Source organism: Tachypleus tridentatus, chromosome 9 (genome assembly GCF_004210375.1).
Source record: "Tachypleus tridentatus isolate NWPU-2018 chromosome 9, ASM421037v1, whole genome shotgun sequence".
NCBI classification, from domain to species: Eukaryota; Metazoa; Arthropoda; class Merostomata; order Xiphosura; family Limulidae; genus Tachypleus; species Tachypleus tridentatus.
Window position 1 is genome coordinate 7,953,232 of NC_134833.1, and position 22,898 is coordinate 7,976,129.

General features: G+C 31.8%; 1 long non-coding RNA gene across 3 annotated transcripts in view; it reads right to left on the reverse strand.

Annotated features, from left to right (window-relative positions):
- Positions 1–1,526: 1,526 nt before the first annotated feature.
- Positions 1,527–22,898, reverse strand: part of LOC143224725 (uncharacterized) — a 29,192-nt gene continuing 7,820 nt past the window's right edge. The window contains exons 1-4 of one of the 3 annotated variants that reach the window (XR_013013416.1): positions 18,627–18,905; positions 16,774–16,862; positions 2,626–2,699; positions 1,527–2,117 (exon numbers count right to left, since the gene is read on the reverse strand). This is a non-coding gene — a long non-coding RNA (uncharacterized LOC143224725). Of the gene's footprint in view, positions 2,118–2,625; positions 2,700–16,773; positions 16,863–17,938; positions 18,253–18,626; positions 18,906–22,898 lie in introns of those variants that run through there. The other 2 variants (XR_013013417.1, XR_013013418.1) reach the window with 2 other exon arrangements.

The window sequence follows — 22,898 nt, forward strand, 5'->3', positions numbered from 1 at the left end:
TCACAACCTTCAAAAGCACAATATGGATTTTATATTTCTTATAGAAATATTACACAATGTGCTAAAAAGAAAATTAAAGAAATGTTTTATTTTCTCCACCCTTCTTCCTCCAAAACTAGGATGGGAAAAATATTTGTTTTTTGATTCTCTTTAATAAAAGCCTTATAGGACAAGCCTGTTTCTTGCATAAAATTAGGAGGTACACAGTTTTATTACCTATAAACCAGTTAAATATGGAAGCAGTAGTTTTAAATTTTCAGTTTTATAACAAATATCCAAATAAGGGCACTTCATACACTTGGAGAATAACATAAGAAATGATATGTTACATAATTAATCTTCATGTATAAAGCTCTCATTACTTCAATAAAATGTACTGTGTACATGGATCGTGCTGGTTGTAACATTATCATCTGGTAAACCATCAAAACAAATCTCTCAAAAATATAGAACCTCTTGACTAACCACAAAAAGTAACATTTTTATTCTTGAAATAATTCATGATGGTAGTTAAAGGTTAACAATTTAACCCTTTTGTTTACCTAGAAATATTGAAATATTTATTTCACTTTGGTAAACATTTCATCTAGACATAATTTCAAATTTATTTACAATAATGTGTCTGGATGACAAGAACAATACTGTAAACAATAAAGACCTTTGTATTTCATCAGTTATAGCTAGCAACAGTTTTACAGTACACCATTTATGTATCTCAGAATGGCTCATATGGGTATTAACACTTTTATTGACAAACAAAGAAAAATGGTTGGACCTTTCTAAGTCATCTTCAGGTTAACAAAGACAATTTGCAACTGACCACTGTTGGGCACATATGTCTTAGGGCCTATTTTTTGTTTTGTTTTAAAATTACTCCTATGATCAAAAGGAAGAAGTTTGATAACAACTACTTTACCGTACCAACTGTTTGTAGGAATTATAGAATTAGTTATAAAAGATATTCATGTCTTTCCAACAAGAATGGATTCAACAGATGCACGTGGTACTTTTAAAGTTAAAAGAGGGTACTGATATACATTACCACAAAGTGTAGCAATCTTCTGTGAAGAAGAACAAGAAATAACTGAATAAAAACTTATAATTTTCTAGAGGAATACTGAAGTAAAGATACTATAACTGTTTGAAACTTTACAGAATGTTATTTTATTCAAGAGCACTTTCAGCATACTCTTCCACCTGCTGGTAGAGAGCCATGGCTTCTATCCACTTACTTGCTGGCCTGTGCAATGTAATAACACCTTTGTAGAGAAATATTAGTACAAATACATTAAATTATAGATAGTAATGTAAGTTAGGGTTAACAGTAGTATAAATTCAGTAGAATGTTGTTAAAAGTTTATGTACAGTATTACTGTTACAATAAAATCTTTGTTATCTCAAACTAATATCCTATCCAATTTTCCTGTTCTAATATTTGTTACACTGTCTTTGGTACGTTAACTTTATAAATGTATTGCATAAAGGTAACATACCTATAATTACTTAAACTACAGGGTGTTTGGAAAGTCACTGCACACTTGTATATTTCTTAACAGACATGTTTCAATATAGAATACAGGAGGTAAATATGAATGACAATTATAAACAATGTTGAAAGTGATCCCCATTGGCATCAGTACAGACTTGGATCCTTCTTATTTTGTTTCTAAACACTGCTATCAGTTGCTGGTTTGAAATGGACTGAATAAAATATGATTACAAAACTGCACAGTGACTTTCTGAACACCCTGAATAATCCCCTTTTGTTCAAAACAAGACATATCTTCGGTAACAAAGTTTTATTGAGAAATTTACAAGAAATACACTGGAATATAATCAGTAAAAAAAAGTTACTTTCTTCACTTGTACAGTCTAAAATTGTGTTAGAGATAAGCTCTATACGACTACAAGCATAATGATGCTTATCAAACTTGTAACAAATATTCCCACATCAACAGATGTCTTTGTATATAACGGTTCATACACAGTGCTCCATTCCATGTTGTCCAAACCAGACTGAAGAACTCTGGGTTGAATGAATGTATTCAGATGTCTTTGTATATAACGGTTCATACACAGTGCTCCATTCCATGTTGTCCAAACCAGACTGAAGAACTCTGGGTTGAGTGAATGTATTCATTGACAATCAGTACGGTGAATATTATTTAGTTGTAATAACAACATTATACCTAATTCTTAATGTTCTTAAGGAACAAGACAAAGAATGTTGTATTTATAAATATAACAGTGTCTTATGACAGGTAAAATTAGTATATGTTATTCTAGGTAGTCCAATATGTCTTGTGTCCTGATAGCTGCAGTAGATGTGTTAACTTGTGAAAATATCCAAGATAAACAGAGAGAGTTTGTGATGAATAAATTAGTACTTGTGTATGGAAGTATATTATGCTTATATAAAGAGTAAATTGACAAACAATAATTTATAAGCATTGTGAATGTACATTTGGGAATATACGACTCGTTTTGATAAAACACTGGTCTGTCTTCAGGTAAAAAAACATATTAAAATGATTTAATGTTATTGACAAATAAATTATTATAATTTTTTTCAACAAAATAAATCACGTCACATTCCAAAGTTCAGTGTACAAACAGTGAACTCACCTCAATGCCTTGTCGGATTTCCTCAACAAACTGGGAACCTGGATCCACTCCTGCTGAGAAATTTCTGTTAAGTTCTACAATAATAGAATATCAGTGATCTTGAACAGTCTTCAAAAGACAACATAAATTATTTTCATAAAATAAAAATACATCTATCATGAACAAATATGATGGTCATTACATCAACCTAGCAACACCCTTGTATTTGTTTTAACAATTCATTTGAAATATCTACAGCATCAAGTAAAGAATAAACATTTATATTTTATTTCATGACCTCCTTCTCCACCAGGTATGCTGCAAAAACCTATATGTGAGTTTTGAGAAAATTTTAAAACCTAATGACAGCAGTTGACTAACAACTTATAACTGGATGGAAAACATAAAAAATGTCACAAAGTAAAAGTACTAATAACAAAACATGGACACAATATGGTTGAAAGATTTTAGTAACAACAAAACATTGACACAATATGGTTGAAAGATTTCAGTAACGACAAAACATTGACTCAATATGGTTGAAAGATTTCAGTAATTTGACAAAATATGGACACAATATGGTTGAAAGATTTCAGTAATTTGACAAAACATGGACACAATATGGTTGAAAGATTTCAGTAACGACAAAACATTGACACAATATGGTTGAAAGATTTTAGTAACGACAAAACATTGACACAATATGGTTGAAAGATTTCAGTAATTTGACAAAATATGGACACAATATGGTTGAAAGATTTCAGTAATTTGACAAAACATGGACACAATATGGTTGAAAGATTTATGAAAAATTATCCCAGCTTTCCAGCATTTCTCTCTGTTCATTGCATTATTCATTGTAAACACCTGGCAGCCAGATATTTCAAGTATGAAGATGTTATGAAATTTGGTTTTGAAATTGTCAATTTGACATACTTAAACGGGAAGACAACCGACAGTTCAAAAATTTTACTGAAAAACTGAAGCTTGAAGATAAACCCAGTGATGTCTACTGCATTGTGAGGTGGCTGTCAACCAGCAATGTCTTAAATAGGTTTGTGGATCTGTTGGAGCCTATTATTACTTTTCTTGCAGAAAATAAAAGCTTATATCCTCAACTGGGAAATGATGAATGGATGCAAGATCTAATGTTCCTTACTGATATAATGAATCATCTACAAACTCTCAACTTGACACTCCAGAGGAAGGATAAGATTGTTTCTGATCTTACTCACACAATTTTCAGCTTTCAGAATAAAATAAGATTTTTTCAGAGAGACATATTGTCAAGAAACTTCAGTTACTTTCCCAATATTAAAAGGAGAATAAATACATTCCCTGATATTGAAATAAAAGACCACAAACTGGAAGAATACAAAGATAAATTACAAGGACTGCTTGATAATTGATGGTTGTCCAATTCTCAAACCTCTGGTTACAAAATCATCTGCTGTGGAAATGGAACTAACAGAACTACAGGAGGACCTGGGTCTAAAGATGATCCATAAATCCAATTCTACAATTGAGTTCTGGAAGCAAGTTTCAGAAATAAAATATCCTGAACTGAAGAAAACCAGTGTGCAGCTCATCTCAATTTCCAGCACAACGTGAATCACTGTAATGAAGCTTGTGAAGTCGAAGCATCGTGCAATCCTTACAAATCAACATGTGATGGAGCTAATCTGTACAGCCTTTACAACATATCAGCCAGAATTTCAATGACTCATAACCAAGATGGAAACTCACAAAACCTCTACCAGCAGTAAATAGCCTGATAATTGTATCAATGTCTGTTTGTGTCAGAAAAATATTATGATAAAACTAAAATTTTGTAAGGTGGTTAAAATATCTCTGATTTTATTGTTCTACATATTTTCCTTATCTGATTAAAATATCTCTAATTTTATTGTTCTGCATATTGACCTCCATTTTTTGACCAGATATTTACTAAGACAATAAATATCATTAAAAATATCTGTTTTTACCCCTTTTATTATTATTTTTGGCAGTCTCATTTAATGGTAATGAAATGCAAATTTGCATATATATATTTCTTAGATGTTTCCATAGTTCATTACCGTTTTTTGAAAACGTTTGGTATATATATATATATTTGTACTTTGTGATTATTGAAACTAATACAAATTAACAGTTTAAAAACTACATACATGAATAAATATTATTATGTACATGTATATCTTAATATTTATATAAAATTTATGTAACAAAATGTACATGTAATAATAAAAACGTGTGTGTAATATTTGTTCATGTCTTGCAGCTCTCAAACATCTGAAATTTATCATATGTGGCTCTTACGTTAAGGAAGTTTGGCCACCCCTGGTATATGAGGTAATATTTTCAATATACCTAGCCTGTATAACCTAAACAATCAGTATATGAGATAATATTTTCGACATACCTAGTCTGTATTTCAAGGCCTTCACAGTTTTTGTCACTGAAGTCAAACTATTAGGATTATAAATTAATGACTTAAACATTTTTGTTCTGAAACAAAGATGGTAACTCTCTGTGTACACCCTCTCATTGTCTTAATTATTATGACATCACGGGAGGAATACCGTTATTATGACATCACGGGAGGAATACCGTTATTATGACATCACGGGAGGAATACCATTATTATGACATCACGGGAGGAATACCATTATTATGACATCACGGGAGGAATACTATTATTATGACATCACAGGAGGAATACCGTTATTATGACATCACAGGAGGAATACCGTTATTATGACATCACAGGAGGAATACTATTATTATGACATCACAGGAGGAATACCGTTATTATGACATCACAGGAGGAATACCGTTATTATGACATCACAGGAGGAATACCACTCTTGCAAAAACACAAATCTTTTACAGACAGCCCTTTCCTTACACCAGTAAAATGTATCAGTTGAGAAGAGTGAGCTTTAATCCAGCAAGCTTAAAAAATATTTTAACGAAATGGACTAATCTTAGTTTGGATAACGAAGATGACATTAATAAGTTTAAAAATTACCCAAAGATGAAAGAATTTCAATAGAACTTGTAACTTATAATGAATAAAATATGATTTAATATGAACAAAGCTACAACAGAATATCATTTATTTATAATAATGAACAAATTTTCAAGTAAATTAATGAACTCCAAGTAATTTATTCATGTACCAAGATTACAAACAATTTGGATCAACCAACAATATGTATCTATATCCAATACTGATTCAGAAGTATGATAGTTATACATGAGGCTGGCCCAGACATTAAGACAAAACTTAGTACTAAACATGCATCAAAAACTGGGTAAATCATTTCTATTTGACAGATTAAATCACTCAATATTTTAGATGATTCATCCATTTCACCACAGTCATGTAGCCATGTACAAAAAGAAAGCATTGCTGATTAATTAGATTTACAAATTATATGAACATCACAAATTCAGTGGGTGTTAATTAACATTGAATATCAACTCTATACCACTGAATGATTCTCCATAATTTTGTTGTTTATACCTTCAACTTAAAAACAAAAAAAACTTTCATCAGAGTCTCCAAACAGAAGATTAAAACAACCTTTCATCAGGGTCTCCAACCAGTAGTTTAAAATAAGCTTATACCAAGATCTGCAGCCAGGAATTTCAAACTTACATCAAGGTCTCTAGACAGCAGTTTGAAATAAGCTTAAATCAAGGTCTGCAGCCAGGAGTTTCAAATAAACTTACATCAAGTTTGTCAGACAGCAGTTTAAAATAAACTTACATCAAGTTTGTCAGACAGCAGTTTAAAATAAACTTACATCAAGTTTGTCAGACAGCAGTTTAAAATAAACTTACATCAAGTTCTCTAGCCAATATATCTTTCCCAATAGATTTCCCTAACAATCTTATTTGTATTAAATCATTAATAGCAGTCTCATTTCCAATGTTGTAAGCACAGTAATGAATATTTGGGACAAGCTCGTCCATTTACTGCTTATACAGCATAACGTTATTTTTGCTAAGATCACAAACCAGTTTCCCATGCATATTTCTAGAAGACAAAATCTTTTAATATCAATATATTAGTGATAAATAATAAATTCTAAAACACTTAAAGAGTTTGCATTTTATGACAGGCATTCGTGACCATTCAAGTTAACGATACATCTTCCATATACATTAAAACATTCAAGTTAAAGATACATCTTCCATGTACATTAAAACATTCAAGTTAACGATACATCTTCCATATACATTAAAACATATTCATATAAAGTACCAACATTATCATTCATCATCTCGTGCTCTGATGTTACAACTCCCATCATTCAAACTAGAACAGTAGAAACAAAGCTAAGTCACATATAAATGAAGCAAACAGTGATAGCACAACAGGGGCTGGTAGCAATTAAGATTTAGAAATAAACAGTAGTTACTTCAGATACATTAAACAAACACAAATGTTGTTAAAACAGTTAAGAAACTTCTTTGAAAGTATAAAAAGCTAAACTAAAATATATTAGCAAGTTCAAACTAATGAGCCTGGTAGTAAGTTAAATCTAAAAATCCCCTTATATGTTTGATGATCTGATATTTATATCAAAATAATATTTAGTACAATAAAAATCTCTATAAAATTTTTCTATTGTTCAATGTTTCAGAAAATAAATTTGCACAGAAATTTCTTCTATTGTGAAGCTATTGAAGAACAAGCACTCAAATATTCTGTTTTTGACCTATAATATTTATGTTAGTGCATTTGAACATATTTAAAACTCAGATTTCAAAATCTGCAGTTACAAAGTTAGGCTTAAGTTTCAGAGTAATTAGATTTTTCTTTTAAGAAGAGAAGCTTCTTAGTTCTTAGAAGTTGGTCAACACAACCAACAGTCATCTCTTTGGCTACTCTCTACCCATAAAAAGTAAAACTGACCATTACATTATAATGCCCTGATGGCTAAAGCAATGAGGAGGTTTTGTGATGGGATTCAACTCACAAATTGCAAGTTAAACACCCTAACTACCAGTCCAGTTAAAAAGGATGGTTTCAGTGGTGGTAAACACCCTAACTACCAGTCCAGTTAGAAAGGATGGTTTCAGTAGTGGTAAACCAAACATCCCAGACATATTTATAACTTGATTCTCTTTTGGTCATCTTTAATGACCACAAAAAAACTAAAATACTACACAGTTTCTTCATTTATTGTTGATACAACTTCCCAATAGCAGGAGTCTTGTTTGGTTTGTATGCTTTTACATAATATTTTCAATTTGATGTTTAAGCTACGAAATCTGATTTTGAAGTAATAAAATGTCAAAATGTTTGACCATTTCATCTTATAATAAATATATTTATCAATTTTTCTTAGAATCAAATTATAAAAAACTATTACTTTTAATGATTTGCCACAAAACACTGTAAAAAAAGAGAGAGAGGGTTATATTGTGTGTCATAAAAGTAAGAAACAGCTTTTAATCAAACACTAAATTTATATTTACTTTGCTTTTCTGAAATATTCCACTGCTGGTTGTCACTGTTGTAGCTCAAAGTTTAGTGAACTTTAAGTCCACATGGTATATGCCTGTTTCCATGAGTACAATATTCTTTTAAGTACGTGTATCAAAAATCTGGATAAAAATAGAGCCTTAAAAAACAAAGAAACAACCTGGATGATTTGGATAGAAATATAAGAAATCACGTCTTTCCACAGTTCAGTTTCTTTTTCTAACGTTTCTATTTTTACTCCAAGTTTGGAATTAATGACAGTTTATATGTAAACAAATCATCTTCATTTTAACAAATTAAAATCACATAATAAAAACTAATTCAATAAATGATTCTGCAAATGTTACCTCTACAGTTAAAGATTTTCCTACGTTAATAATTACTGATTTCATTTCATGTGATCTCCTTTTTTCTTCCACCTAGTTAAATTTTCTAAGTGATTTTTTCTTTAAACTATAAATATTTCTTAGTTTCCTAAAATAAAATGTAAAATTAGGGCAGTTTCCCATATTAAAATTAAAGTTTTATGTTAAAAATAATTTCTGATAAAATGTAAAATTAGGGCAGTTTCCCATATTAAAATTAAAGTTTTATGTTAAATATAATTTCTGATAAAAATGTAGAATTACAGCAGTATCCCATATTAAAATTAAAGTTTTATGTTAAATAATACTTCTGATAAAATGTAGAATTAGGACAGTACCCCATATTAAAATTAAAGTTTTATGTTAAATATAATTTCTGATAAAAATGTAGAATTACGGCAGTAACTCATATTAAAATTAAAGTTTTATGTTAAATAATACTTCTGATAAAATGTAAAATTAGGGCAGTTTCCCATATTAAAATTAAAGTTTTATGTTAAATATAATTTCTGATAAAAATGTAGAATTACAGCAGTATCCCATATTAAAATTAAAGTTTTATGTTAAATAATACTTCTGATAAAATGTAGAATTAGGACAGTACCCCATATTAAAATTAAAGTTTTATGTTAAATATAATTTCTGATAAAAATGTAGAATTACGGCAGTAACTCATATTAAAATTAAAGTTTTATGTTAAATAATACTTCTGATACAAAGCTAATCTGTTTGTTATAATTTTGTTTAAAGTTACTAATGACCTTTCAGAGGTCATAATGGAAGTAGAAGTCATTTTACGAATACATACATATACAGTCTCTCTATCTGGCTTATAAAGATATGGCTTCAATTAAAACAGTGCATACAGTAAAACCTTTTCAGTTTTTCAACTAAAATTTCCCAACTTTGGTTGTTCCACAACATCAACAATTTATGGATTTTATTTTCCTACTTACAAATTCTGTAAGTTACACGGTAGAATCTGGATGTTTCTTGGTTTATCTATTATATATATATGTTATGGATCTACTTCTGAATTGTTAAATAAACACACAAATTATGTTTTAATTGTCTTAACACAAAACAACATATAGACACACTTTTAAAACTAACTCTTCTGTATGCAGCCTATATGAATGTTGTTGGTAATTTTGTGAGGATTAGCCTGAGGCTCACTTGATGTGAATAACAAAGTTTGAATCCCTCCAACCTATAACCACTGTTATTAACATCGTGAACAATATAGCAAATGCAGACTAACATGTCTTACACTTACATTATAAGTGCTGAACTGTGAACACAACTCTCTCAAGTTGTATAACCAGTTGATGTGGTTGTTCCATTACTTGTACATCACACCTGATGTAGTTGAAACAATAACATTTCTTTTCAACATACTATTATTTAATTAATTCAACATAATTTTTATCAGTTTATTTAGAAATAAAGTTAATTCAGCATCTTTGTTTATGGCCCATTTCTGGCATCCTTCCCTCAAGAAAAAAGTTTTGTTCCTGCAGTACCCACTGTTATAAAAGTTTTGTTGCTGCAGTACCCACTGTTATAAAAGTTTTGTTGCTGCAGTACACACTGTTATAAAAGTTTTGTTGCTGCAGTACCCACTGTTATAAAAGTTTTGTTGCTGCAGTACACACTGTTATAAACGTTTTGTTGCTGCAGTACCCACTGTTATAAAAGTTTTGTTATTGCAGTACCCACTGTTATAAAAGTTTTGTTGCTGCAGTACCCATTGTTATAAAAGTTTTGTTGCTGCAGTACCCACTGTTATAAAAGTTTTGTTGCTGCAGTACACACTGTTATAAACGTTTTGTTGCTGCAGTACCCACTGTTATAAACGTTTTGTTGCTGCAGTACACACTGTTATAAAAGTTTTGTTGCTGCAGTATCCACTGTTATAAAAGTTTTGTTGCTGCAGTACACACTGTTATAAAGTTTTGTTGCTGCAGTACACACTGTTATAAAGTTTTGTTGCTGCAGTATCCATTGTTATAAAGTTTTGTTGCTGCAGTACACACTGTTATAAACGTTTTGTTGCTGCAGTACACACTGTTATAAAAGTTTTGTTGCTGCAGTACACACTGTTATAAAAGTTTTGTTGCTGCAGTATACACTGTTATAAAAGTTTTGTTGCTGCAGTATACACTGTTATAAACGTTTTGTTGCTGCAGTACACACTGTTATAAAGTTTTGTTGCTGCAGTATCCACTGTTATAAAGTTTTGTTGCTGCAGTACACACTGTTATAAAGTTTTGTTGCTGCAGTACACACTGTTATAAAGTTTTGTTGCTGCAGTACACACTGTTATAAACGTTTTGTTGCTGCAGTATCCACTGTTATAAAGTTTTGTTGCTGCAGTACACACTGTTATAAAGTTTTGTTGCTGCAGTACCCACTGTTATAAAGTTTTGTTGCTGCAGTATCCACTGTTATAAAGTTTTGTTGCTGCAGCAACCACTGTTATAAAGTTTTGTTGCTGCAGTACACACTGTTATAAACGTTTTGTTGCTGCAGTACCCACTGTTATAAACGTTTTGTTGCTGCAGTACACACTGTTATAAAGTTTTGTTGCTGCAGTATCCACTGTTATAAAGTTTTGTTGCTGCAGTACACACTGTTATAAAGTTTTGTTGCTGCAGTACACACTGTTATAAAGTTTTGTTGCTGCAGTACCCATTGTTATAAAAGTTTTGTTGCTGCAGTACACACTGTTATAAACGTTTTGTTGCTGCAGTACACACTGTTATAAAAGTTTTGTTGCTGCAGTACACACTGTTATAAAAGTTTTGTTGCTGCAGTATACACTGTTATAAAAGTTTTGTTGCTGCAGTATACACTGTTATAAACGTTTTGTTGCTGCAGTACACACTGTTATAAAAGTTTTGTTGCTGCAGTATCCACTGTTATAAAAGTTTTGTTGCTGCAGTACACACTGTTATAAAAGTTTTGTTGCTGCAGTACACACTGTTATAAAAGTTTTGTTGCTGCAGTACACACTGTTATAAACGTTTTGTTGCTGCAGTATCCATTGTTATAAAAGTTTTGTTGCTGCAGTACACACTGTTATAAAAGTTTTGTTGCTGCAGTACCCACTGTTATAAAAGTTTTGTTGCTGCAGTATCCACTGTTATAAAAGTTTTGTTGCTGCAGTATACACTGTTATAAAAGTTTTGTTGCTGCAGTACACACTGTTATAAAAGTTTTGTTGCTGCAGTACCCATTGTTATAAAAGTTTTGTTGCTGCAGTACACACTGTTATAAACGTTTTGTTGCTGCAGTACACACTGTTATAAACGTTTTGTTGCTGCAGTATCCACTGTTATAAAAGTTTTGTTGCTGCAGTACACACTGTTATAAAAGTTTTGTTGCTGCAGTACCCACTGTTATAAACGTTTTGTTGCTGCAGTACCCACTGTTATAAACGTTTTGTTGCTGCAGTACACACTGTTATAAAAGTTTTGTTGCTGCAGTACACACTGTTATAAACGTTTTGTTGCTGCAGTACACACTGTTATAAAAGTTTTGTTGCTGCAGTACACACTGTTATAAACGTTTTGTTGCTGCAGTACACACTGTTATAAAAGTTTTGTTGCTGCAGTATCCACTGTTATAAAAGTTTTGTTGCTGCAGTACCCACTGTTATAAACGTTTTGTTGCTGCAGTACCCACTGTTATAAACGTTTTGTTGCTGCAGTACCCACTGTTATAAACGTTTTGTTGCTGCAGTACACACTGTTATAAAAGTTTTGTTGCTGCAGTACCCATTGTTATAAAAGTTTTGTTGCTGCAGTACACACTGTTATAAACGTTTTGTTGCTGCAGTATCCACTGTTATAAAGTTTTGTTGCTGCAGTACACACTGTTATAAAGTTTTGTTGCTGCAGTACACACTGTTATAAAGTTTTGTTGCTGCAGTACACACTGTTATAAACGTTTTGTTGCTGCAGTATCCACTGTTATAAAGTTTTGTTGCTGCAGTACACACTGTTATAAAGTTTTGTTGCTGCAGTACCCACTGTTATAAAAGTTTTGTTGCTGCAGTATCCACTGTTATAAAGTTTTGTTGCTGCAGTATACACTGTTATAAAGTTTTGTTGCTGCAGTACACACTGTTATAAAAGTTTTGTTGCTGCAGTACCCATTGTTATAAAGTTTTGTTGCTGCAGTACACACTGTTATAAACGTTTTGTTGCTGCAGCACACACTGTTATAAAGTTTTGTTGCTGCAGTACACACTGTTATAAACGTTTTGTTGCTGCAGTATCCACTGTTATAAAAGTTTTGTTGCTGCAGTACACACTGTTATAAAAGTTTTGTTGCTGCAGTACCCACTGTTATAAACGTTTTGTTGCTGCAGTACCCACTGTTATAAACGTTTTGTTGCTGCAGTACACACTGTTATTAAAGTTTTGTTGCTGCAGTACACACTGTTATAAACGTTTTGTTGCTGCAGCACACACTGTTATAAAGTTTTGTTGCTGCAGTACACACTGTTATAAACGTTTTGTTGCTGCAGTACACACTGTTATAAAGTTTTGTTGCTGCAGTATCCACTGTTATAAAAGTTTTGTTGCTGCAGTACCCACTGTTATAAACGTTTTGTTGCTGCAGTACCCACTGTTATAAACGTTTTGTTGCTGCAGTACCCACTGTTATAAACGTTTTGTTGCTGCAGTACACACTGTTATAAAAGTTTTGTTGCTGCAGTACCCATTGTTATAAAAGTTTTGTTGCTGCAGTACACACTGTTATAAACGTTTTGTTGCTGCAGTACACACTGTTATAAAAGTTTTGTTGCTGCAGTACACACTGTTATAAACGTTTTGTTGCTGCAGTATCCACTGTTATAAAAGTTTTGTTGCTGCAGTACACACTGTTATAAAAGTTTTGTTGCTGCAGTACCCACTGTTATAAACGTTTTGTTGCTGCAGTACCCACTGTTATAAACGTTTTGTTGCTGCAGTACACACTGTTATAAAAGTTTTGTTGCTGCAGTATACACTGTTATAAAAGTTTTGTTGCTGCAGTATACACTGTTATAAACGTTTTGTTGCTGCAGTACACACTGTTATAAAGTTTTGTTGCTGCAGTATCCACTGTTATAAAGTTTTGTTGCTGCAGTACACACTGTTATAAAGTTTTGTTGCTGCAGTACACACTGTTATAAAGTTTTGTTGCTGCAGTACACACTGTTATAAACGTTTTGTTGCTGCAGTATCCACTGTTATAAAAGTTTTGTTGCTGCAGTACACACTGTTATAAAAGTTTTGTTGCTGCAGTACCCACTGTTATAAAAGTTTTGTTGCTGCAGTATCCACTGTTATAAAAGTTTTGTTGCTGCAGTATACACTGTTATAAAAGTTTTGTTGCTGCAGTACACACTGTTATAAAAGTTTTGTTGCTGCAGTACCATTGTTATAAAGTTTTGTTGCTGCAGTACACACTGTTATAAACGTTTTGTTGCTGCAGTACACACTGTTATAAAGTTTTGTTGCTGCAGTTTTACACTGTTATAAACGTTTTGTTGCTGCAGTATCCACTGTTATAAAGTTTTGTTGCTGCAGTACACACTGTTATAAAGTTTTGTTGCTGCAGTACCACTGTTATAAACGTTTTGTTGCTGCAGTACCCACTGTTATAAACGTTTTGTTGCTGCAGTACACACTGTTATAAAGTTTTGTTGCTGCAGTACACACTGTTATAAACGTTTTGTTGCTGCAGTACACACTGTTATAAAAGTTTTGTTGCTGCAGTACACACTGTTATAAACGTTTTGTTGCTGCAGTACACACTGTTATAAAAGTTTTGTTGCTGCAGTATCCACTGTTATAAAAGTTTTGTTGCTGCAGTACCCACTGTTATAAACGTTTTGTTGCTGCAGTACCCACTGTTATAAACGTTTTGTTGCTGCAGTACCCACTGTTATAAACGTTTTGTTGCTGCAGTACACACTGTTATAAAAGTTTTGTTGCTGCAATACCCACTGTTATAAAAGTTTTGTTGCTGCAGTACACACTGTTATAAAAGTTTTGTTGCTGCAGTACACACTGTTATAAAAGTTTTGTTGCTGCAGTACCCACTGTTATAAACGTTTTGTTGCTGCAGTACCCACTGTTATAAACGTTTTGTTGCTGCAGTACACACTGTTATAAAAGTTTTGTTGCTGCAGTACACACTGTTATAAACGTTTTGTTGCTGCAGTACACACTGTTATAAAAGTTTTGTTGCTGCAGTACACACTGTTATAAACGTTTTGTTGCTGCAGTACACACTGTTATAAAAGTTTTGTTGCTGCAGTATCCACTGTTATAAAAGTTTTGTTGCTGCAGTACCCACTGTTATAAACGTTTTGTTGCTGCAGTACCCACTGTTATAAACGTTTTGTTGCTGCAGTACCCACTGTTATAAACGTTTTGTTGCTGCAGTACACACTGTTATAAAAGTTTTGTTGCTGCAATACCACTGTTATAAAGTTTTGTTGCTGCAGTACACACTGTTATAAAAGTTTTGTTGCTGCAGTACCCACTGTTATAAACGTTTTGTAGCTGCAGTACCCACTGTTATAAACGTTTTGTTGCTGCAGTACCCACTGTTATAAACGTTTTGTTGCTGCAGTACCCATTGTTATAAAAGTTTTGTTGCTGCAGTACACACTGTTATAAAAGTTTTGTTGCTGCAGTACACACTGTTATAAAAGTTTTGTTGGTGCAGTACCCACTGTTATAAACGTTTTGTTGCTGCAGTACACAGTGTTATAAAAGTTTTGTTGCTGCAGTACCCACTGTTATAAACGTTTTGTTGCTGCAGTACACACTGTTATAAAAGTTTTGTTGCTGCAGTACACACTGTTATAAACGTTTTGTTGCTGCAGTACACACTGTTATAAAAGTTTTGTTGCTGCAGTACACACTGTTATAAAAGTTTTGTTGCTGCAGTACCCATTGTTATAAAAGTTTTGTTGCTGCAGTACCCATTGTTATAAAAGTTTTGTTGCTGCAGTACCCATTGTTATAAAAGTTTTGTTGCTGCAGTACACACTGTTATAAACGTTTTATTGCTGCAGTACCCACTGTTATAAAAGTTTTGTTGCTGCAGTACACACTGTTATAAACGTTTTGTTGCTGCAGTACACACTGTTATAAACGTTTTGTTGCTGCAGTACCCATTGTTATAAAAGTTTTGTTGCTGCAGTACACACTGTTATAAACGTTTTGTTGCTGCAGTACACACTGTTATAAAAGTTTTGTTGCTGCAGTACCCATTGTTATAAAAGTTTTGTTGCTGCAGTACCCACTGTTATAAAAGTTTTGTTGCTGCAGTACACACTGTTATTAAAGTTTTGTTGCTGCAGTACCCATTGTTATAAACGTTTTGTTGCTGCAGTACCCACTGTTATAAAAGTTTTGTTGCTGCAGTACCCACTGTTATAAAAGCTTTGTTGCTGCAGTACCCACTGTTATAAAAGTTTTGTTGCTGTAGTACCCACTGTTATAAAAGTTTTGTTGCTGCAGTACACACTGTTATAAACGTTTTGTTGCTGCAGTACACATTGTTATAAAAGTTTTGTTGCTGCAGTACACACTGTTATAAAAGTTTTGTTGCTGCAGTACCCATTGTTATAAAAGTTTTGTTGCTGCAGTACCCACTGTTATAAAAGTTATATATATTGATGAACCTTAAAAGTATAAGATTTGTGTGTTTTTTCACCTGTTTTCACAAGTTGTACAACTAAACTTTGTTGAATCAATATTAATATTTATAATATCACACAGTGGTATATTTATGATTACAACTGTTTTCACAAGTTGTATAACTAAACTTTGTTGAATCAATATTAATATTTATAATATCACACAGTGGTATATTTATGATTACAACTGTTTTCACAAGTTGTATAACTAAACTTTGTTGAATCAATATTAATATTTATAATATCACACAGTGGTATATTTATGATTACAACTGTTTTCACAAGTTGTATAACTAAACTTTGTTGAATCAATATTAATATTTATAATATCACACAGTGGTATGATATTTATGATAACAACTGTTTTCACAAGTTGTATAACTAAACTTTGTTGAATCAATATTTATATCACATGTGTCCCAGCCAATAAGTGGCCCTATAAAAATAAAATAGAGCATGACTCACTGATATGGAAGTCAATGTGTTAAAATAAAAATACACTATCAGTACATGGCCTGATATCATATATCAACAACAAAAAACAATAAAATCACATGAACTAGTGTACCATAAGTAGTAAATATTTTCTGTCTTACTTTACAATGCTGCTGAACCAGGTTATATGTGGTGGTTATTTTTTATACTCCTTGTCATAATGTTGTTCTCTATAACGGACAATGCACACCTGAAATAAGAGTAACTGTTAAACCATGAATATATCCTAAAGTTTTTATATTGCATTATAATATTGTTAAAATTCTTACACCAGATATTTTTTAAAACTAACTTTGGTAAATACTTGAAATAAATAACCTAGAATTTAACTTTACTTTTTAGAATATATAAAGAAACGTATGAGATACAGGAATATAACAAACATACCATTTAAATATAAATCTGGTTAAATATATATCCCTGTGTTATAAATGTGTGAAACACTGAAGGTTGAATATTACTTAAATATTCCGGTAATGAGTTAATTAGATGCTGTTTTTTAATTAAAGGAAACTTGTTTATTTCTCAGCTTGTTTGTAAATAACCACATAACACCTTGTTTTAGGTACTACATTCAAAATGTTTGTGACGTTTTCTACAATCTTCTGTCATTAATACACAAAATGATTCAGGTAAAAAACAAATTTCAATACACAAGAATCATTTGAAGTAAAAAATCATTTGAAGTAAACTAATTTAAAGTACAGAATCATTTAGAGTAAACTAATTTAAAGTACACAATCATTTGAAGTAAACTAATTTAAAGTACAGAATCATTTAGAGTAAAGAATCATTTAAAGTAAACTAATTTAAAGTACACAATCATTTGAAGTAAACTAATTTAAAGTACACAATCATTTAAAGTAAACTAATTTAAAGTACACAATCATTTGAAGTAAACTAATTTAAAGTACACAATCATTTAGAGTAAAGAATCATTTAAAGTAAACTAATTTAAAGTACACAATCATTTGAAGTAAACTAATTTAAAGTACACAATCATTTAGAGTAAAGAATCATTTAAAGTACACAATAGTTTAGAGTACACAATCATTTGAAGTAAACTAATTTAGAGTACACAATCATTTGAAGTAAATTAATTTAGAGTACACAATCATTTAGAGTAAAGAATCATTTAAACTACACAATCATTTGAAGTAATCTAATTTAGAGTAAAGAATCATTTGAAGTACACTATCGTTTAGAGTACACAATCATTTAGAGTAAAGAATCATTTAAAGTACAGGATGGACCGTAAATCCCTACCCATCCATATATCCTGTGTATCTGTGTGCTGTTTCACATTCTCGCTGCATAATATTATGCGACGCCATGTTCTGTGAGACATTTTCCTCAACATAACAGGGGTTATTATTCCAAATACCGCCGTAACAGCTGCCTTCAACTCATCATTAGTATTATTGAATATAACATAATAACATATGGATGAGTAGGGACTTACGGGCCACCCTGTATATATTCATTTAAAGTGGAGAATCATTTGAAGTAAAGAAATATTTAAAGTACACAATCATTTAGAGTAAAGAATCATTTAAAGTACGTGACTGAGATTTTATATCATGTGAATTTTGATTACTCTAAAACATTGATTTCAAGTAAAAAATTGGGTGCCATCTGTTGAAACATGTTATAGGTAAAACTGTTTCAATTTGTAAACTTTCACAAAATATACGACTACTACCACAATCTCTTAAGAAAGAAAATAAGAACAACAAAAGACTACGAGGTGTATTATAATATTATTATTATCACATTATTATTATATTATATTATTATTATTATTATCACATTATTATTATATTATATTATTATTATTATCATCACATTATTATTTTATTATATTATTGTATTATAGTTATTGTATTATATTATTACCTTTAAATACAATTAACAAAACATTTTATATGTTTATAAGTAAACAATGTTGTCTTACTTTTTCTGTCTAATATTTCCTACTTACGTATGTACAAGTCTCAACTGTCAAATATTGAAAATTCATATTTGAAAACACAACAATATAATCTATAATCAGTAACTGTAATATTCAGTACAAACTACAACCATTTGTTTTGTAGTTCTGTCAAACCTCAACAATAAATTGCCTCTATTTTCCTTTTATATTATGGTTCATGTTTGTTTTTTGTTATTGAAACACATTTTACTTAACATTAACTCTGTCATTACTGTTTCAAACTAAATTAATATTATTCTAATAATCACCTATAACTTAGTATCATCAGATTTGATTTTAACTGTCTTAGTGCATATATACACTGCTGGCCAAAATCTTAAGGCCAATAAACATAAAGAAAAAATATGCATTTTGCGTTGTTAGACTAAGCCACTTATCTGAGTAGAGCTACGAAAGAAGAAAATAAGAAAAGAGAAAATAAAAATAAAAACTTTTTATCATTTAACAGGGAAAATGTGAACACTATGAAATTAACCTAAATACTAGCTGATCAAAAGTTTAAGACCATACAAAAAAGAAGTCCTAAACAGGGTAGTTAATGCCCAACAAGAAGTCTCAGTTGTGAGTTATACGGCCGTCATTGCGAATAACTTCAAAAATTCGCTTTGACGTGGTCGATATAAGCGTTTGCAGAAGGCTGGCTGGAATGTTATTCTAAGTGGTGAAGATGGCTTCACGAAAATCATGCACTGTTTGGAATTTACGTTCATTTTTATAAACTTCCCTTGCCATCCACCCCCAAACATTCTCAATGGGGTTCAGTTCGGGCGAACACGCTGGATAGTCCAAAAGAATCATGTTATTCGCCATGAAAAAAAGTCCTTTATCTCACGGGCATTGTGGATTACAGCGTTGTCCTGCTGAAAGATCCAATCATTTCCACACAAGTCAGGGCCTTCAGTCAATAAGAATGCTCTCTCCAACATGCCAATGTAGCCAGCTGCTGTTTGACGTCCCTGTTAACCTGAAGCTCCATTGTTCCATGGAAGGAGAAAGCACCCTAGATCATGATGGAACCTCCTGCACTGTGTCGTGTATAAAATGTCTCTGGTGGGATACCCTTATCGTGCCAGTAATGTTAGAAACCATCTGGACCATCCAGGTTAAATTTTTTCTCATCAGGGAACTAAACCTTCGTCCACTTTTCTACGTCCCATGTTTGGTGCTATTCAGCAAAGTTTAATCAAGCTGTTTTGTGGTGTGGAAGGAGGCGTGGCCTTTGAAGACGTTTAGGGTTTTTAAAGCTTTTCTCTCGTAGATCCTATCTTATTGTTCTTGAGCTGCATTCTGCGTCCGTAAGAGCCTTAATCTGGTTCGACCCTCGGTTGGTTATTAGAAAATAACAAAATATAAAGTCTTATTGGAAACAAATGTTTAAAATGTATTTAGAAGGTTTTAGAGATTACGTAAATAATATCTGAGATTTTTAGGATTGATAGTAGTTTTTAACCATAACAAGAAATCACTTCACATTCAGTCTAGTAAAGAAACAGTCTATTTTCACAACCAAATCTTTACTAAACATATTTCGTTAAAATGTCTGATTCAAGCTCTACTCAAATAAGTGGTTGAGTCTAACAATGCAAAATGCATATTTTTTTCTTTATGTTTATTGGCCTTAAGATTTTGGTCAGCAGTGTATATATCCTGTTGTTCTTTCACAAGTTATAAGTTGTTTCCATAGCATCATTCTTTGCAGCGTTTGTTTGTTTTTCTATATGTACATCGACTTACTTCCACTTTATGTACACCAAAGTTTTTCAAAATTCATCAAATAAATATGCAATTAACAATAAATATGATCTTGCATGATAAAGATAAGAACATTATATTACGTAAGTGATAATCTTAAGACAAAGGCAAGAAACTTACACTGTACAAGTGATAATCTTAAGACAAAGGTAAGAACATAACATTGTACAAGTGATAATCTTAAAATAAAAGTAAGAACACTACACTGTACAAATGATCATCTTAAAATAAAGGCAAGAAAATTACACTGTACAAGTGATAATTTAAAGACAAAGGTAAGAACATAACATTGTACAAGTGATAATCTTAAGATAAAGGTAAGAACACTACACTGTACAAATGATCATCTCAAGATAAAGGCAAGAACATTACACTGTACAAGTGATAATCTTAAGATAAAGGCAAGAACATTACACTGTTCAAGTGATAATATTTACACTGTACAAGTGATAAAAATTAAGATAAGGGTAAGAACATTAGTCTGTATGAGTGATAATATTAAGATAAAGGTAAGAACATTACACTGTACAAGTGATAATCTTAAGATAAGCCTAAAGAGGTCCAGCATTGACAGAAAGCCTCTTTGGCACTGGATACAGTAGATAGAGTGCAGTTGATAGATTATTACACTCTTGTTTTTCTCTTAAACTGCTGGATATCACAGAGATGAAAAGATGAACAAAATGCTTCCATCAAAGCAGTTTTAATTGATTGTAATTCTAATGGCCATGTTGAAGGGTTTCCTAAACGTTTCATCACATTAAAATACGACTTTAGCTTCCACTATGGTACCCTACACCAATCGATTACTATATAAAGGTAAAAGTACGTTAATGAAGTCTCAATAATCAGATCTAGCCATCAGAGAAATGATTATCTTGTGCAGTGGCTCCCAACCTTGGGGGTGCGAGATAACATTTCACTTTGTTTTTTTTTTGTTGTTTATATTATGGGTACTGTCCTATATATTCAAAAATTGTGCCATGCTTTGAAAAACTCGTAAGAAATAAAGAGGAACAAAAGAGTCATTCAATTTAAATTGGCTCATGAACATTTGAACATTTCAAATTCAAAGAAATGTCATTTCATGCATGGATGAAAAATTATTTTTTGTAGGCCATGTAGAATTTATGCAACTTTTAGTTTGTTGTAATATTTTTTTCTTTTCCAAATGTTTCATTTTTGTTTATATATCATTAAAATCTAATTATAAAAATTTGTTTTGGCCACCTTCACCTTTATTCTTAAATAAATAATTACTGTGAGGGGTGCGAGAACATATTAAAATTTTTTACGGCATAAAAAAGGTTGGGAACCATTGATCTTGTGTGTAGGAGATTAAACTTCACACTGCAAACAAGAGGTTTTTGAAAGTTGTAATCTTGGGTTCATAAACATGAAACAATGAACCAGAAGCCTAGTTTTCATTTTTTATAACAAGCAGATATCTGTTTCAAAGTAATTAACGCATCAGTTCTGTTTATCACTGTCTGATGAAAGAAGAGTCTCCACCTAACAATTACTACATTAATTATGTTGATTTCTGTTTAATGAAAGAAAAGTCTCACTCACCAATCAACGCATCAGTTTTGCTGGTTAGTGTCGAATGAAAGAGAAATCTTATCAAACAGTCAACATATTAATGTTATTACTATATAAATTATTTGTACGAAAATATAATTGTGTTTGTGTTTTTCTTATAGCAAAGCCACATCGGGCTATCTGCTCAGCCCACCCAAGGGAATCGAAACCCTGATTTTAGTATTGTAAATCCGGAGACATACCGCTGTACTAGCGGGAAGCACGAAAATATAAACCGACACATATTTTACTTTAAAACTTTAATTCCACTAGTAATAGTTTAAGTTAAAACCTAGTGTTAAGTTTCTACAATCAATATTTTATGCCAAGTTATTTCACATAAGTTATAAAAGATACTTTCCAACGTTAAGGTTTTCTTGTAAACAACATGCAGGATCTATTATTTTTCATCATTTTCATTCGCAACCACGTTACTTATTTCATCACAAGCATTCATTGTGACCATTCACGTATCATGTAACGCCATCTGATAATGTGGTTTTGATATAATAAACCAAACAAATTAGCTAAAAAAGAAAAAAAAGAAAAAATAAGAACTACATATATCACAATACAAAAGCAAGGTCTCTTTCAACGTGCCATCACTGGTGAGACTGGACATAGTAAAACCGCTGTTACAAATTTCTTAAAAGACCCTGAGAGATATGGAACGAGAATTTCAAGTGGTCAGCCCAAGAAAATTTTGCCGGCGTTGAGGAGGACGATTTGACGGGTTTCCGGCAAGACACCAGCCAATCGTCGAACCAGATTAAAACCCTAACGGGCGCAGAATGCAGCTCAAGAATAATACGACGGCATTTACGACATAAAGTCTTTAAAAACCCTAAACGTCTTCAAAAGCCACGTCTCCTTCCACACCATGAAACAGCTCAGTTAAAC